The following is a 16,643-nucleotide window of genomic DNA, read 5'->3' on the forward strand; positions in this document are numbered from 1 at the left end:
GTGTGTGTGTGTGTGTGTGTGTGTGGTTTGGAAAGCTTCATATCTGAATATTTATATACAAGATCAACGGATCATAAATAAGAAAAATGCTCCTGAGGAAGAACAACATTTTGGGAGGAGGTGAGTCTCTAACGTCAAGAATTATTATGAAACTAAAGGAATCAAGTCTTACAACGTTGCAAAAAGAAACAAAATGACCGATGGAACCGAATGGAGTTGTCACAAACAGACTTGTCAGGATTTGGAGGCTTGATTTGTGGAGAACACGGCACTGCAGATCGAGAGGGGAGAACAGACTTTAAAGTGAGTTATTCAAGGGTGGTCGGTCACCCAGACCAAAGTAAGTAAAGGGCACAAACCAGACAAAACCACCTCACACTATTCAGAAAAATTAATTACGGGTTTATTTCAGCTCTTAGTGGAAAGGCAAAATCGGACAAGTCTTAGAAGATCGTAGAGGACAGTAAATGGGTCACTTCAGGATGGGGAAGGTGACGATGTCACGTTGAGTGGGTATGTGCCCGGTGACCCAGAGAATCCCCCAGAGGACGGGGCTTCAGGACGCACACCCTGAGCCCTCACAGAAGAACCGTTTACAGAGGTGCATTGTGAGAAATCGTCCAGACGTCCGTCAACAGCGGCACGGGCACAGAAACCGTATTACGTTCGCGTAAAGGAGCGTCCTACGAGAGTGAGGGTGAACGGCCCAAAGCTGCCTGCGACTAAATTTCTGCCTGTGAATCGCAGAAATGAAAGAAATAGGTGAATCGTGGTCAAACGTGCAGGAGGAAGGGAAATACGCGGCAAGATGCCACTCATCAATTTCAAGAGCGTGTCGGCATGTAAGAACGTGACGTAAAGCTGCACAGGGCCGTGGGAATGGTAGGATAAGACTCGGGAGCGAGTTCCCTCCGAGGGACAGGGGAGGGGCCTGGGGAGGGCACGTGGGGCGACGTCCTGTATCTTCCCCTGGGGGTTGGGGTGCAGGTCTTTGCTGTACTTTTTTGTTATAGGTGATAATTTCTTAACAAGTGTAATTTCTCATCGATCCAATGTGTAATGAAAACCTGTATTTATGTATTTATTTTATTTTGTTTTGAGAAAGAGAGAGAGGCCGAGCCAGGGAGAGAGGTAGCGGGGAGAGGGAGAGAGAGAGAATCTTAAGCAGGCTCCATGCTCAGTGAGAAGCCCGATGCAGGGCTCGACCCTATGACCCGGGGATCATGACCGGAGCCAAAATCAGGAGTCAGGTGCTCACCTGACTGACCACCCAGGCGCCCCTGGAAAACCTTTTTTTACATTTACAAAGTTAGGAACAATCTCCTGACATCCCTACCTGGTCCCGGTGTACGAATCATCCAGGATGCTACTCGTTTGATCTCCTATGCTTTTTGGGGGGGATTTTCCCTCCTAAACCCATAAGTGAAGCCGTTTGTTGTGAGTCGGGGTTCTGCAGACGTTAAAGCCACGAGTTCTTTCGCGTGCCCTCCAGATTTGGACTCTGCTCCGGACTCAGGCTAGCAGTGCCTCAGTTTCCCTTGGTTCAACTTCGCATTTGTTTGATTTCAGCGGGAGGACAATGCAGTTCCACGAAGCGAATTGAAAGGCTTTGCTCCCCTGTGGCTTGGAGCCATGGCCGCAGCCTGGGAACAAAGAGATCGCGTACGATAGAATTCCACGAAGAACCCAGAGTGTTTGAGAGATCTCTCATAAAGCTGTCTGGGCCCAGAGCTTTTGTTTTTGTGAAGGCGTTACTCAGACAAGCCCCCCTCCCCCCATCTCTCCCTGTTCCTCGGGTTTCCCACTAATTGGGCTACACGTCGTTGGCAGGTACCGTTAGTTACTCCAGCACGTCTCTTTCTTGTTGTCTGGCTTGCGGGGGGGCTCGCGCCATTGCTGTGCTCAGGGAAGGTGGCTGTCCTAACCAGAGGCAAGTGCCCGCGTGTGCCAGCTCGATTTGGGGCTGCAGCCCCGTGGAGCAGACGGGAGGGGCGGGCTTTGGGGAGCCTCACACCTGCTCACTCCAGGGGAGAGAGGGGAGGATCTGTCCACTGGCTCTGCTCCCCTGGGTCCAAGGGTCACCGCAGGGTATCAGCACCTGTAGGCAGAGCTCCAGGCTGCCCGCACTTGGCCTTGAGAGACATCCGTGGCATCCCACGCTTCTGCCTGGACAGGGAAGCCCGAGCTGGCAGGTAGGGGGCACACAGCTTAAACGTGAGGCGTGACAAGGCCACGTGGGCATGGCCCAGAGAGCTGGCCCCCAAGCAGGCAGGTCTTGGGAGGTGCCTGACCGTAATCCGGTACGTGGCCCTGTCCCCGCCCCAGCCAGTCACAGGGATTCTGCTCCTGTTCCCTGTAACCGGGGCGCGAGGGGCCAAGAGGGGAATCCTGGGAAAGAGCCTCAGCTCTTAAAACAGCCCCCAGAAAGACCTAGCCTTCTTTTGCCTCCAGACACCGGTGTGTAAGGTGGGCTGCCGGGGGGTGCCTGGGGCCGAGCACGGAGATGGGGAGAGAGCCCGGGCCTTGGAGAAGCCCCGGCTGCCGAATCAACCTGCAGCCCCTTCCTTCCGCCAGCTTCACTGCCTCCCGAGTTCCAGCGCCCGTCCGGGGCCTGCCGGTCGTCTCCTGTGCCCGAGACGTTGCAGCTCAGGAGACTCAGAAGGGAGCAGACCCTCCTCCCCTGCCCCTGTGGCCATGGGTGATGCCCCACGGGGGGCCTGGGAGGGGCCGAGATGCTGGGCTGCCTGCGTGAGCCCTCTCTCCTTCACCCCTGCAGCACTCCGCTTTCCAACCTAGGACCAGGCATTCATGCGCGTCCTGCAGGCCTGCACATGCGCTGGCTCCCGCCCCTGATGCTTAGACCAGCTGCTCGGAGCCGCCGGGCCGGCCGGAACCCTCCTTGGCTCTGCTCGGTCCTTCTCTTGCTTCCCCTGCCAGAGAAGGGATTCGATGTTTTCCATTTCCTCAAGTTCACCGACATTTGTTTGTCCTGAGGCCCGTTCACTTCCCTTCCTCGGAACTCTGGGACGTGCCTTGCCTGCCTCGCGTGCCTCGACCGCCTGGGGACCGGGGTAGACGTGGAGGCCATGTGGCTCCCGTGCAGGGACCGGGCTCCCCACGCACCTTGCTCAGAGAGCAGCGTGGGCCGATCCCGGCAGCTCAAGACACCCACCTGGCCTTGGCTCCTTTCCAGGGGGAAGAGGGGCACACAGGCTTTGGGGACGGCTCTGGGTCCTGGAAGGATGGTCCAGCTTCCAAAAGAAGGGCGGGAGAAAGAACCCCGTGAAGGATGTGTGGCAGCGGAGGTCGGGGTCCTGGCGGGGCGCATGGCATGTGGGCGGCCCTTCTGCCCTGGGCCTGGCCCCACCTGCGCCCCTGCAGTGATGAGGGGGGTGTTCGGCCTTGCTGTGGGTCACTGTTTAGCGCCCCCCACCCCGGGCAGTGCTGGTCTTTGCCCTGCAACCCGAAGAGGTGTTGGCGGGACCTCGCCATCGGCCTGCGGTCAGTGGTGGGGCCGGGGATCACCCAGACCCCGCCAGGCGCCCACTGGTGCTTCTTGCCTCCTCCACCACGGCGGACCCTCGTGACGTCCTGGCGGGTGGGGGCCGCGCGGCGTGCAGCCTTGGAACCCCCGGACTGGGTGGCAGTCCCTGTAAGCTTCAGGGGCCCGCCGGCCGCCTCGGAGACCGAGCTGGGTCAGGATGGGAGAGGTCGTCCTGTAAGCACAAAGGCCAGACGGACACACAGGGACACGGGGACAGCGTTCTCGGGGCCCAGACAGGACACGGAAACATCTAGGCTCTCCTCCCCAGGATGCGGTTCACCGGGGCGTGCCAGGCAGCCTTGTGCATGCGCCTCTGGTGTGGGGCGGAGAAGCGTGGCCTCTGGAGAGCCTGGCTGTCCACGTGGGGCGCCCCCCTCGTCAGGAACGGTCCCCAACATGTGCCAGATTACGAGAAGCACTGCTTCGGGGAGACCAGGACTGGATCTGATCCTTTCCGGGGGACAGAGGGGCCCAGGAGGAGGCTTGGCCCAGGGGGTGCGCCCCGTGCCAGCTCCGGAGATGATCGGGCACCACCCAGGGGGCACACGTCTGTGGGGCACTGGGGTCTTCCTCACTCACAGGCTCACCAAGGAGACAGATCCTGTGTGACATGTGGGAGTTCAGGATTTGAACCCGCAGCCGCCTGAAGCCAAACCCCAGGGGGGCCTGGGGGGCTCAGTCGGTTACGCGTCCAACTCTCGATCTCCGCTCAGGTCACGATCTCGCTTTGTGAGACGGAGCCTCGCGTGGGGCTCGGTGCTGACAGCTTGGAGCCTGCTTGAGAGTCTCTCCCTCCCTCCCTGTCTGCCCTTCCCCTGCTCGTGCTCTCTGCCTCAAAATAAGTCAGCATTAAAAAACAAGATTGCTTTGGAACCAAAGCCCACCGGCTTCTTGTGGACAGTCCTCTCTGATGTGGAGGGTCGGACTTGAGAAGGGCTTTGGCGTGGGGGCAGTTGGCTGGCATTGCTGTCGGGACCCCAGACCACCTACGGGCCGATCGCTCCTTTTAAGGCCTGGAGGAAGCCGGCCCAGAGCAGCTGACTGGCGTGCCAAGGTCCCTCGCTGGTTGCCGGGACGGTCCCAGCCCCTCACCCGCGTTGCTGTCGCCCCCAGGCTTCTCCGGTGTGGCGCGCGTCCCAGTTGGTGGTGTTTTGGGAACACACTCGGCTCTTTTTACTGATGGGGCGTCCTTTGCAAGAGGCCTCGTGTCGTGTCTTATCTGTGCAGAATCCGGAGCAGCCGCCGGGACCGCGTGGGTGATCAGCAGACGCGTTCTTGGGTGAGCTGTGTGCCTTGCGGACATCTGTGAGGCATGCTGGGGGCCGAACCTGCGCCCTGCCCGGCGGCGCACGCGCAGTGGGGCTTGGCCAGGGCATCCCAGGTCCCCTCGGGCTGCCCGGGCCTCGTCTCGGAGGCCGCTGGCCCGCACAACCTCTGGGGCTCCACCCTCGCCTGCTGTCGACGTGTCCTGCCCTCGGAAGAAGCCCTGGGCCGCTGCCTGCCCGGAATCCTAATTGCGTCCCCACTTTGGCAGCCCGACATGGGGAGTGTAGTCCTTGTGGCTCCCGGCACCCTCTCTGCTGACCTACAAGTACTGGTTTGGAAGGGGAGATTTATGGATGGGCGTGAAATTGCCATCTTGAGAAGGCCCAGGCAGAGCTATAAATAGGGCGGCCCGTCCCCAGAGGGGAGAACCCTTTCGGGGTGAGGGTGTCGCGGGATCAGCGTGGTGCTTTAGGGCAGGACAGCACAGCGGTTGAACCAGGCCTGGCGGGGGCCCTTGCCTCCAGGCCGAAGTTACCCTCCACCCCCCGCACACACACCCCCCCAGCCAGATGTGCCGAGGAGCCCCCCGGGTTCTGATAAGCGGCCGCCTGCACGTTTTTGATGACTTTTCTCACCAAGTGGGATTAACCCAGGCCACTGATTACTCCAGCCCTTTTCCTGTCAATGTCAATCCCTTTCGGCTCACCTCTAGACACCCCCTCCCTCTCCCGGGAAGAGAACTCTGTCTCCAGCTTCAGGTTCGCCCTGGGACAATAGCTGACGGGGCTGGCCCCTCCCACGACCAGGGCAAAAGATCCAAGGGCAACCCACGGTCGCAGGATCAGGGCTTTGGGACAGTCGTCTCAGACGTGCCACTCTGGCTCCGTGACTGGACAAGCCACAGGCGGGGCTGCCACAGGATGTGCTTGGGGTCAGCGAACTGTGGCCCGCGGGCCAAATCCACTGGCTGCCTGTGTATGGCCCACGGGCTGAGGGTGGTTTTCCATTTTTAGCTGGTTGGTGAAAAGAAGAAGAAGGACTCTGGCTGTCTTATGACACATAAAAATGACACGAAATTCACATTTCAAGGTCTGTGTGTAAAGTTTCCGTGGAACACAGCCACACGCATTACTAATTATTATCTGTGGCTGTTCCCGCCCTCTAACCACAGAGCTGAGTAGCTGCACCAGAGACCCCGCAGCCCGCGATGCCAAAAATATTTACTGTGTCACAACCCTTAACAGAAAAAGTTCCTGATGCTTCTAGATCATGGGACTGAACTTTTAAGGACCATGGGCCCCTGAGCATCTACCGGGAATAACGGTCATGCTCCCTGGAAGAAGTCCTGGGTACGTGACCACGCATCCGTGAGCACGGCGTGAGGAGGGACGTGACCTGCCAGGAAGGCCGGCCGAGCACTTGTCCCCAATCCAGGGACATCAGTGGCTCTCAACCGAAGGCAGTTTGGCCCCCAGGGGCCACGTGACAGTGTCCGGATATGCTGTGTTTTGCCGCCAGTGGGGGAGGCTGGCATCTAGTGGGTGGAGCCAGGGCGGCTCAACAGCCGCGATGCGCAGGACGGCCCACGACGACGGACCATCATCTGGCCCCAGGTGTCAAGAGAATGAGGCTGAGAACGTGCTGTAAAGAAACGTGATTCCGGTCTGTGCGCGAGTCGTCGTGCCAGACCTGCATCCGCTGGACAGGGCAGGAAAATCAAGGGTGGGGTGGGTGGCCGGTCCCGCTGGGGGCCCCGCCGGGCCAGGGGCACGCAGGCTGGAGGCTGGCGGGCTGCACTCACGGGTGGTCTGCTTCGGCCCGGTGGACCCGAGCCTTTTGAGGTCCCTCTCCGGTTCCTGAGCGCCGGGCCCTGTGCTGGACCCTGAGGAGCAGGCTGAGAAGAAAGCTGGCTCGTGCTTTTGGTTCGTTTTAATGCCAGATGGGGGACAAAAATCACATCATGGAGACAAGGCCTTTTGTGGTTAATGGCCCCACGCCCGCCATTAGTTCCTACGGCCCCAGCCCCTCCGTCCTCCCAACGGTGAGGCCCGCACGGCGCCCTGGACGGCCCTGCCGTCGGAGCGCCCATTCGTCCTTCAGGGTTTCTTTTCCAGTCACTCATTCTGCGATTCTTCCTGGGAAAGCCTCCTCCCCGCCCCTTCCCTTCCTCCCCCCTGCTCTCCTCCCCCTTCCTCCCTCCTCCCCCTTCCTTTGCCTTCTCCTCCCTCCTTCCCCCCCCCCCTCCCCCCCCCCCCCTTCCCTCTTTCCCCTTCCAGAATTGGTCTCAGCCTTCTGTGGACACTCACCACTTTTTTTTCCAGCCTCTCAGATGGAGCCTCTTGGGGTGCAGTGCAGTGAGCCGCAGGCTGAGCGCCTCAGAGGCAGGCCCCGCGCTCCGTGTCACTGCCCGGCCCTGGAGCCAGCCCAGGCCAATGTTCCACAGCCCTCTGATGGCTGAATGGGAGCCCGGAGCGATCAGACAGCATAATGGGCATGAGGTCGTGTGAAGGAGGCTGGCTGTGGACCCGGACCACCGCGAGCTCTAGTAACTGAGCAAGGTTCCTTGGCCGTGGACAGCAGCTGCGGGAGGGAGGGCAGGGCCGCGCCGGGCGGGCAGGGCCAGCTGCGGACGTTCGGAGCCCTCCTCTGGGTCACGCTGATGAATTTTCCAGGACTCAAACGAATCCAGAGCCGACTTGACAGACTCTGAATGGACAGAAAGAAGCATCAGTTGTGCAGAGACCAGGGGCCTCACTCAAGCCAAACTACATGATTCATTTTCAAGAAACTGGGTTTTGGCTGCCTTGCCAGTTCCCTCTGTTTGAAAGTTATTTCCATTAAAACATTCTGGAGGGTTGAGGATATTTTTCAGCGGACAGGGCTCATGCTGAGCTTTATGGCAGTTACTGTGTTTCTGAGCCACCGGTTTTAACGCGGAAATGACTACTTGTACGAAGCTGTGTGCCACGGGGCTCACGACTTGAGTCTGGGGGCCGGGGAGTCGGGCTGAGTCTCTCTTGCCCAGCGCACGTGGAGGCCTCGGAGGCACAGACGGAAAATGGAAGGAGCCTTTGGGGCCAACCGGGCCTGCCCGGTCCGTGAACATACACGTGAGAGGGATCTTGGAGCCAAAGCCCTGTGAACGGGGCCTCCTTCGTCGCTGTGGGGTGTGGCAAGCTCACGGGCCTCAGTTGCTCCTTCCGTACCGAGTGTCTGTTAGCTCAATCTGTTACTCGTCAGGTTCAGCCCACAGCTTCTTAGACGTACACATCCTGGGCTTTAGCAACCGGGCTCCACGGAACAGGATGGCCAGGGGTGAAACCCGGGGCTCTGCATTTTAAACCCACGTCCTGGTTGCCCGTGGGCTGACCGCGGGCCCGTTGAGGTTTTCTGGGTGTGTAGAACCCCATCCACTGGTGGAAACCCGTTCAGTCCGTGCTGTGCCGCTGGTGGCCACCAGCCGCCCGCGGTCACTGGGTGCTTGCCGTGTGGCGAGTGCAGGTGAGGGACGGAATCTTAATTTTTGCGTAGTTGTGATGAATTTTAAGTTGATAGCAAATCGTCAAGGTCATGAGCCTGGTCGGGATTTACACCCGGGATTTCGTTTGCCTGTCTCAAACCATTTACAGATTCCCACTACAATGTGGGGGGGGGGAATATAGTTAGCTATTTCATGTTTGGGCATTCAGAGTGTCTCAGAGATTCTTTTTTCAGAGCTGGAAAAAAAAAAAAAGTTCCCAGACCCTATACAAGGGAATGGGATCGAAGTATTAGCCGCCCATCCAGTCTACCTCTCGTAGCGTCTATGCACAAAGGAACTGTCACCTTTCCAGAAACCTCCATGGTATTTCCGAAGTGGCTATAGCAGCCACTACGTGGTCTCAGGAAGGCTGGCACCACCCAAGCTTACTCCTGTTTGCACCTGAATCAGACTCTGCCAGTTCGGGGGCCACCTGCCGGCAGCTCTGCAGGAAGGACCCCATCCATGTCCCTTCGTCACCCTCTGGCCCCGTGCAGTGGAATGTGCCCGTTGACATCCCCACACTCAGGCCACCGGGAACAGTCTGTCCCTGCAGGGGCCCAGGAGCCGTCTCAGCGCCTACAGACGGCCCCCCCATCCCGGCACAGCTGCTCAGTGCCCAGAGTGACAGAGACTTTCCTGCCCATTGACTCACGCAGCCTGGAGGGGACAGCAGACGGGTGCAGAGTCTTGCTGGAGCAGTCGGTCTCATCCCAAAGAGGAGGAGGGAAAGTAGGTCAGCCATTTGAATTAGGCAATGAGCTGACCCCACAGGCCCTCCTGCCCCCAAAGCTAATTTTTCTGGAAGAGACCCAACAGGCAGCCACTCAGATCCACAACTCCGTGTGTGCTGGAACTTACGTAAAGCCGCACGTCCCTTGTGGGCGAGCAGCATGGCTTCCCTGACCCCGGCTCAGGTATAAAGGTGCAGAGACAACCAGCTCGAGTGGCCTAAGCTGGGACAGCGTCACGGGGGGTGAGTGATGGAGACCGAGAGCCAGCCGTGGAGCTGGGAAGGCTGGTCCAGATCCCAGCTGGGACACATCACTTTTCTTTCTTTCTTTTTTTAAAAATTTGTTTTCAATGCGTATTTATTTATTTTGAGAGAGAGAGAGAGAGAGAGAGAGAGAGAGAGAGAGAGAGGCAGAGTAGAGGAGAGGCAGAGAGAGGGAGACACAGAATCCGAAGCAGGCTCCAGGTTCTGAGCTCTCAGCACAGAGCCCAACGTGGGGCTCGAACCCATAAGCCGTGAGATCATGACCTGAGCCGAAGTCGGACGCTTGACCAACTGAGCCACCCAGGCGCCCCCAGCCGGGACACTTGTGCCCCGCCGTGAAGCGGAGGTGACAGCGTCCACGTTCCAGGCTCCTTGCAAGAACACAACCGGGTTTCGCGTCTCAAGCACTTACGTGGTGCCGGGCGGAGGGCAGATGCGCAATTCCCGGCATCTGTTACTTGCACTGTGCAGTCACCTCTGTATCTTGGAAGCAGCCGTTCACCGTGAGAACAAAGGCCGAACCAGCAGCCCGGAGCCCGGGGCTCGCAGTGCTTGGCCCCACACGGTGCTGATCCAGGGTTTCCATGCTGTCGTCACTCCGGTGAGTGTCCGCGGAGTGCAAAATCATGACGCGGTCGAGAGCGTTGTATCAGCTGTAAACAACATGAAACCAGAAGGGAAGATTTACAGTCGCTGGATGACCCCTGTCACTTCTTCCGGTGACGTTGACTTAAGATTGAGCTTCGGACAAGTGCAGCCCCTGCCACCTCAAAAGACTGTCAACCCAATGTGAAATCTGTTGTTTTAATGTGTTTATAAAGTAAACAAAACAGGGGCGCCTGGGTAGCTCAGTGGGTTGAGTCCAACTCCTGACTGTGGCTCGGGTCACCATCTCCGTTCGTGGGATCAAGCCCTGTGTTGGGCTCTGTGCTGACGGCATGGAGCCTGCTTGGGATTCTCTCTTTCCCCCTCCCCTCCCCCCCTGCCCCCCCCCCCCCAAATAAACAAATAAGCTTAAACAAAAGTGAACAAAACAAAACAGCATGCTTTGTATCTAGGATGCCCAGTTGCTGGTCTGAATAAAAGCCAATCATTTGCGAACACAGCCCCAGACCCCACAGGGAGAGGTGACAGTGAGCCTCACTGTCCCTGGTGCCTCAGTCAAGCACTGTGACAAGGGACCCACGTCTCTGGGTGTTTGCTGAGGGCCTGAGGTGATGTCATTGACACTTAGCCCGGCTTTGAAGTTCTACGGTTTGATGCCGATAAGGGCCTGTTGGTCAACACGCCCTGAATTCCCGCTATGTGCAGGGGACCACGCAGGAGGGGCTGGGCACGTAGGAGGGATTCACGCCCAACGAAAGTATTGCTGAGCATTAGCTGAGTTTTGAGAGGCTCTCAGACAAGAAAACCCCGGGGAAGGGTCCCTGCGGCTCTCAGTCGTGCGCGAAATGCAAGGAAAGGGGTTTTCCCCAAATATCCACCCAGCACTGTTGTCCTCCTCCTCTAGCACATCTGGAATAGCTCCTTTTCCACGGGACCGTCCTTCAAATATCTGAAGGCAGCTGTTTAGAAAAGACAGCTTCTTAGGAAAGCAGATGGCCGCCCCACAGGAAATCTGAGCTTTTAAAATGGATAACGGGAAGAGTCTGGCTCCCATCCCCCACAAGGGCTGGCTAGCTCACTGAAACCTTCTGGGGAAAGATCGCGGCCCGCTTCTGGGCCCCCAGGAAGTAGGCCAAGGTCAGGTACCTGCTTAGGGGCACCGCTAAGTGTTCAATGACGACTCTTTACGGAGAAAGGCCCAGATTCACAGCGTCTGCCCATTTCCGTGGTGTAAATGCTCCCACCATGGCCAGTTTTAAGAAGCACATTTCAAGAAGCCAGCTGTTGTGAGTCTGGACACGCCAGCACCAGCCCAACGCTGAACCTCTCGTAGCATCTGGCCAGTGAGCAGACCTCGAGACGAACAGGGTCCACATTGGATCTTCCAGAGTCTGCAGAGGTAACAGAGAGGGGCCGACTGGTGACAATGGGGGGCTCCTACCAGCTCCGAAATCATGCCCAGTGCCCAGCCCCCTGAGTGCCTGAGGCTCGCACGCCACTGGGCACCTCCCCGTTTGGCTCCCCCCGTGCCAGCCAAAGACCGATCGATATTAGCAAACGTGGGCCGAGGGCCTTCTGTGTGCCAGACCACGAGGGGGTTTGTTATCCCGCCAGATCCCCGTGACGGTCGGTCCTAGGAGTGTCTCTGTTCTACAGACGAGACACAGGAAAGTCAAGTATCTTGGCCAAGGTGTTCGATCACTTGTGTTCCCGTGCATGTCGCTCCCAAGTCAGGGAAGGGGGTCGGCGTGGGTGCATGGGGTCAGCGCAGTGAGACGGCACGGTGGAGGGGTGGCGGCCGTGGGTGCCCGCAGCAGAGGGGTGGGGACAGAGACCCAAGGTCGCCCCCCGACTTACCCTCTCCTCTCCCCCCTCCCTCCCCCCTCCACCCCCCATCCCCTGCACAAAATTCACAGCTGCCCTGCGTGGAGTGCCGGGGCGGGGGAGGGGGGGCGGGCTGCAGTTGAGATGTCAGGAGGGGAAAGTCTGCAACCGGGGTTCTGCTGGTTCCCATTAAGACAAATCTCCTTGTTGACAAAAATAAAGGGGCCCGAATCGACGCCAGCATTTGCCCTCGGCTGGTTGCTTTTATTCTCCTGCAAGGAGCTGGATCACGGCTCCCAGCCCTCGGGCTTCAAAGGGGGAAATTCCTAAGCGGGTAGGGGCTTTGGCGGGGTGCCCTGGTGCCCCCTGGGGGGAGCCGCTGGAGATGCCAGGCCCAGGGTCTCATTAGCGTCTCACACATTCTGTCTCATTTTCCTTGGCACAGAGTCTGGACTTCTCCGTAGCTGAGAGGTGGGACGTGAATGCCCAGTGGACGGTCGTGGCCACAGCTCGGGCTGCGGAGCCAGCGTTTTCTGGGCTCGGGCAGGTTGGCAAGATGGAGGTGCCACCTCTGAGTGTGGAGCTCACGGTGCCGGGCCCGTGGGGGGTGGGCCCCCGTATCTCTGGGCTGTGGCCGAGCCCTCAGCCTCTGCCTCCAGCTGCACGCGGCCTCCCCCTTTCTCCTAGTGTCTCTCCTCCACACGTCTCTTATGAAGACACTTGTCAGGGATGTAGGGCCACCCCTGCCTCTCCGAGCCCGCCCTCTTCTCCCCCCAGGCTGGTGCTTATCCCCAGCCCATTTAGGGGAGCTCGGGCCCAGTGCCCTCTCCTGCACCCACCCCACTGGCCAAGTGAGGGGACAGGTGCCCCGGGAGTCAATGGGCCATGTCAGCTAAGGGGCCTGGGCACAAGCCACACCTGCCACCTGGTACGTCCCCCTCCCCAGACCCTCTCCAGGTGCCCCATGCTCTGGGCCTGTCCACCTGGCCTGGAGGCCTCAGGTGTATTAGTGTCCTTGCTGTCATAACAAATACACTGGGTGCCTTGAGACACACAGATTCAATTTCTCCCCATCTCGGAGGCCAAAACCCGAGATCGAGGTGTCCGAAGGGCGGCGCTCCTGGCCGAGGCTGCAGGGGAGGGGCCTTCCTTGTCTCTCCCGGCTTCTGGTGGCCCCAGATGTTCTCTGACTCGTGGCAGTTACTGCAGTCTCTGCCTGAACCGTCCTATCGCCCTGCCTTCTGTTTGCCTGTCTTTAATCCCCTCTGTCTTCTTCTTCCAAGGACACTTGCTGTGGCATTTAGGGCCCAGCTGGCCAAACCAAGATGATCTCCTTATCTCAGGGCCCTTAGCTTAAGCACATCTGCACAGACCCTTTTCCCAAATAAGGTCACATTGTAGGTTCTGGGGATTAGGGCTTGGAATTGTCTCTGGGAACCGCTGTCAGCCTCCCACGGCCAGACCTACCCAGGATGCCCCTGTTAGCTCTGCACCCACTCCTCCTGTGAGCTCCTGCCCTGTCCCCACCCCCCCGCCCCCCGCCCTGAGTGTCAGGGCGGATCTGATCTGTACCGTTTCTGCTGGAAGGCCCCACGGGCACAGTGAGCAGCCTGGGGGTGCGGGGGAAGGCTTGGGATAGGACCCCGGCTTCTCCACTTAAGAACCTGACAGCTCTGGGGCCCATCTCCCCATGCTCCGGGCTTGAATTCTGACCTGCATGTTAGGGATGCTCTTTGTATCATGAGGATTAAAGACGGTCAGCCCCGGTCAGTTCTTGCCACAGCGCCACCCCCGCCCCTGACTCACATACCCATACCCCCAAGTCACGTGCGTACTCGCCCCGGCTCGGCTCGCGGACTGTGCTCAAGGGTTCTGGGGGGCAAATGAGTTTGATTTCTGGGTTTGGGAGACTCATTTAAATTTCTCTATCCCCTCTTATTTCCTCTTATGGGAGAAAATTTAATCTGGGAGCTATTTCCATTGAAAACATTGGTTTAATACTAAAAATGAAAACAAATAAAACTAGGCCCTCCTGGAAAAAACAACAGTCCCGGGCAGGGTTTGGCACACCCGGGCAATGTGCCGTCGCACGCACGGCTCCACTGAGCTCCCTCGTCCCTTTGCCAGCTTGAGTCCTGCCGATGGGGACGTCGCCTGCTCTCGGGACACGGGAGTGCTGGGGTTTTCTGCACCTGAGCTGGATGGCCAGCAGGTGCCGCTGACCCCTTGTTCCAGACCGTGGCTTCTCGGCCTCCCCGGTGGGGATGACGTGACCACTCCGGGGCTCTGGTGGGTTGATTGTGGCCCTTGGAAATGGGACCTTGTTTAAAAGGACAAGAGGCTGAGGTCCGAGTCAGCCCCGCACACCCAGAAGGCCCTCTTCCGCAGGCTTCGTGGACACTTCCACCCTTGCCTCCCAAAGTGGGGGTCATGGGCCGGGGAAGATCCAGTTAGGTCCCACGTGGGGTGCCGTCACACGCACCCCAGAACCGCCATCTGAATCCGGGGGATGGCCCGCCGACCACCGGCAGCTCTCTCCACCCGCACACACGGTTCTTTACAAGAGGCAGCCGTCGAGAGCTGTCCAGCTGACATTTCCCCTGGGCTGCAAACTCAGCCTTGCTCTAGAAAACATTCCCTGGGAGGGCGGCGAGCCCAGCTCGTCACAGGCTGGAAGATGCGTCCCTGCGTCACGCTGTCTGGATAATTGCAAACGCTCTCTCCACGTTTAGAGTCTTACTGGCTGTCCGTCATGGCCTGTCTTGCCTGGAATTCCTGTTACTTTGCAGAGTTCACTTGGCCCCTGGGAGGAACATCGAGGTGCAGCAAAACCAGGCCCTCGTGGGCTTGGGGGGAACAAAGCGCCGTCCCGGCTGACTCAGCCACCGGGGTGCCGCTGGTCCCGGGCGCGCCGCCGTGCCTTGTGCTCCGCCGGGTTCGCTGCCCGGTTCCTGCGCTCCCCGGGGCGGCCCCCTGGCCGTGGAGAACCTGCTTCCTGGCCTTCCGCTGGTGCCCTGCAGCCCCGACGGAAATCTCCAGCCTCCCGCAGGCTTGTCTGGTCTGAAGGATGACGGCCCGTGACTGCGGACTGGTTTGCTCCTGTAGGGTGGTGGTCCCGGCACCCTTGGGTCCTGGGTGTGAGCTCTGGGAGGAAACGGCTGCCAGAGATGTCAGGACTCGGGGTTGGCGGGTGTGGGAGGGACCTTCTCTTGTCAGAGCGGTGGAAGGTTCCACGTGGGTGGAGGAGAGCCTCCTAGGGGACCCCACGGAACGTGAGGTGGAATCAGGGTGGCCCTGGGGTTCCGCGTGAGAATGAGGACCAGAGCTCTAGATCCCGATTCCCCGGCTCTTTGCAGCACAGCCTCTGTGCACTGTCTGGTCCACTCAGCAAATCAGATGGTGGGCCGGGCCCGGGACGCCGAGGTCAAGCCCCACAGCCGCCCTGCCGGAGCTGGAGGGACGTCCGCACACGGCCACACGGCCTTCCAGGCCCGGCTCCCGCCCACAATGCTCAGGTGTACCTGCTCGCCCGCAGGCTGTTCACAAAGACTGAGACGTGTTCCTCTGCACCCCCTGGGCACCTCGGGCCGGGGCTCCTGAAGCAGGGCAGGGGCACTCGTCCACAGAAAGTGTGGGGAGGGGGAAACGAGGACCCGGGAAGGACTCGGGAGCCTTCATAGGAGGCGGCCGGGTCTCAGCCTGTGTGCTGACCCCCTTCCCCCCAGCGTGGTCGGCGTCACAGACGCTCAGCTCCATATGCACCAGGGGAGCGAGATTCCGGAGGGCTGGCCCAGCAGTCAGGGTGAGATGCCATCAGAGGCCCCTCCTGCTGGACGTGGTCCCACCCCCACCCCCAGGGGCGTTAGAATGCCCTTATTGTTCTGGAAAACACAGTGCCCTGGATTTCTCCAAAAGGCCCACAGACTGGGATTGCCAAGGTATTGTGTGCTGAATTGCGCCCCCTCGTTCCCCCGTGGAAGCTCTAACCCTGTGTCCCCCCCCCCCCCCGCCCCGGAATTGACTGTGGTGACAGGTCCTTTCAAGAGGAGACTAAGGTTAAAAAGAAAGTCATTTTCGTTGTAGGGTAAACTCATCCAATGTGACTGGTTGTCCTTGTAGGAAGAGATTGGGGGCCCATACATGCTAAGAGGGCGGACGGGGACCAGGGAGGGGGAGAAGGCCCCAGAAGCACCAGGACAGCTGGATGTGGGGCCCCAGCAGACTGCTGCCCTGGGGAGCCCAGCTTTGGCCTGTTGTCGGGCCCACCCAGCCCTGTCTCTGCCCTCTTACGCCGAGTCCAAGTTGAACGAGGAGCATGATGGAAACAGGATGACGAAGGACATGCCGTGTCCTTGGCCTTTAAAGCAGTGAGTTTTGGGGCTCCTTGGGGGTCCGGGCTCCTGGGGGGCTCCGTTGGTTAAGCGTCCGACTTCGGCTCAGGTCATGATCTCGCGGTTCGTGGGTTTGAGCCCCACATTGGGCTCTGTGCTGATGGCTCAGCTTTTGATTCTGTGTCTCCCTCTCTCTCTGCCTCTCCCCTGCTCATGCTCTGTTTCTGTCTCTGTTTCTGTTATGTTAATACATAAACATTAAAAAAATTATAAGTAATGATTTTTGCTAGTAATTGTTTGGAAGTTACCCTGGGATTAATAGCACTTGGCCCCCAGGGTGGAAGGAGAGCCCTGCGGTGTGCTGAGCCTCACAGCTGCACAGGGCAGGGGTGGGGTCCCCAGAGCCGGCAGGGCCACCCCTCTGCAGACAGCCTCCCCCAGGGTCACACCCAGTGAGGCACCTGGTGAGGCAGGAGGGTCTCTGCTCAGGTCTGGCTCATCCACACCCTGCTGTTGGAACTCTTCCCTCAGAGGGAGGGTCCTTGCTCTGCTGAC

General features: G+C 59.2%; 1 long non-coding RNA gene across 3 annotated transcripts; it reads right to left on the reverse strand.

Moving 5' to 3' along the window:
- Window positions 1–376: 376 nt before the first annotated feature.
- Window positions 377–7,580, reverse strand: LOC121021230 (uncharacterized). 3 transcript variants are annotated; one of them, XR_005786462.1, is made up of 3 exons: window positions 7,117–7,580; window positions 1,337–1,643; window positions 377–734 (listed from the first exon to the last, which is right to left on the reverse strand). It is a non-coding gene; the product is annotated as an uncharacterized LOC121021230 (long non-coding RNA). The 3 variants fall into 3 exon arrangements; XR_005786461.1 differs by lacking the exon at window positions 7,117–7,580 and having other exon boundaries at window positions 1,337–3,955; XR_005786463.1 differs by lacking the exons at window positions 377–734; window positions 1,337–1,643 and adding an exon at window positions 6,013–6,704.
- Between the last annotated feature and the right edge of the window lie 9,063 nt (window positions 7,581–16,643).

This window comes from Herpailurus yagouaroundi, unplaced genomic scaffold, assembly GCF_014898765.1.
Source record: "Herpailurus yagouaroundi ecotype Mexico unplaced genomic scaffold, PumYag 267, whole genome shotgun sequence".
In the NCBI taxonomy this organism is placed as follows: Eukaryota; Metazoa; Chordata; class Mammalia; order Carnivora; family Felidae; genus Herpailurus; species Herpailurus yagouaroundi.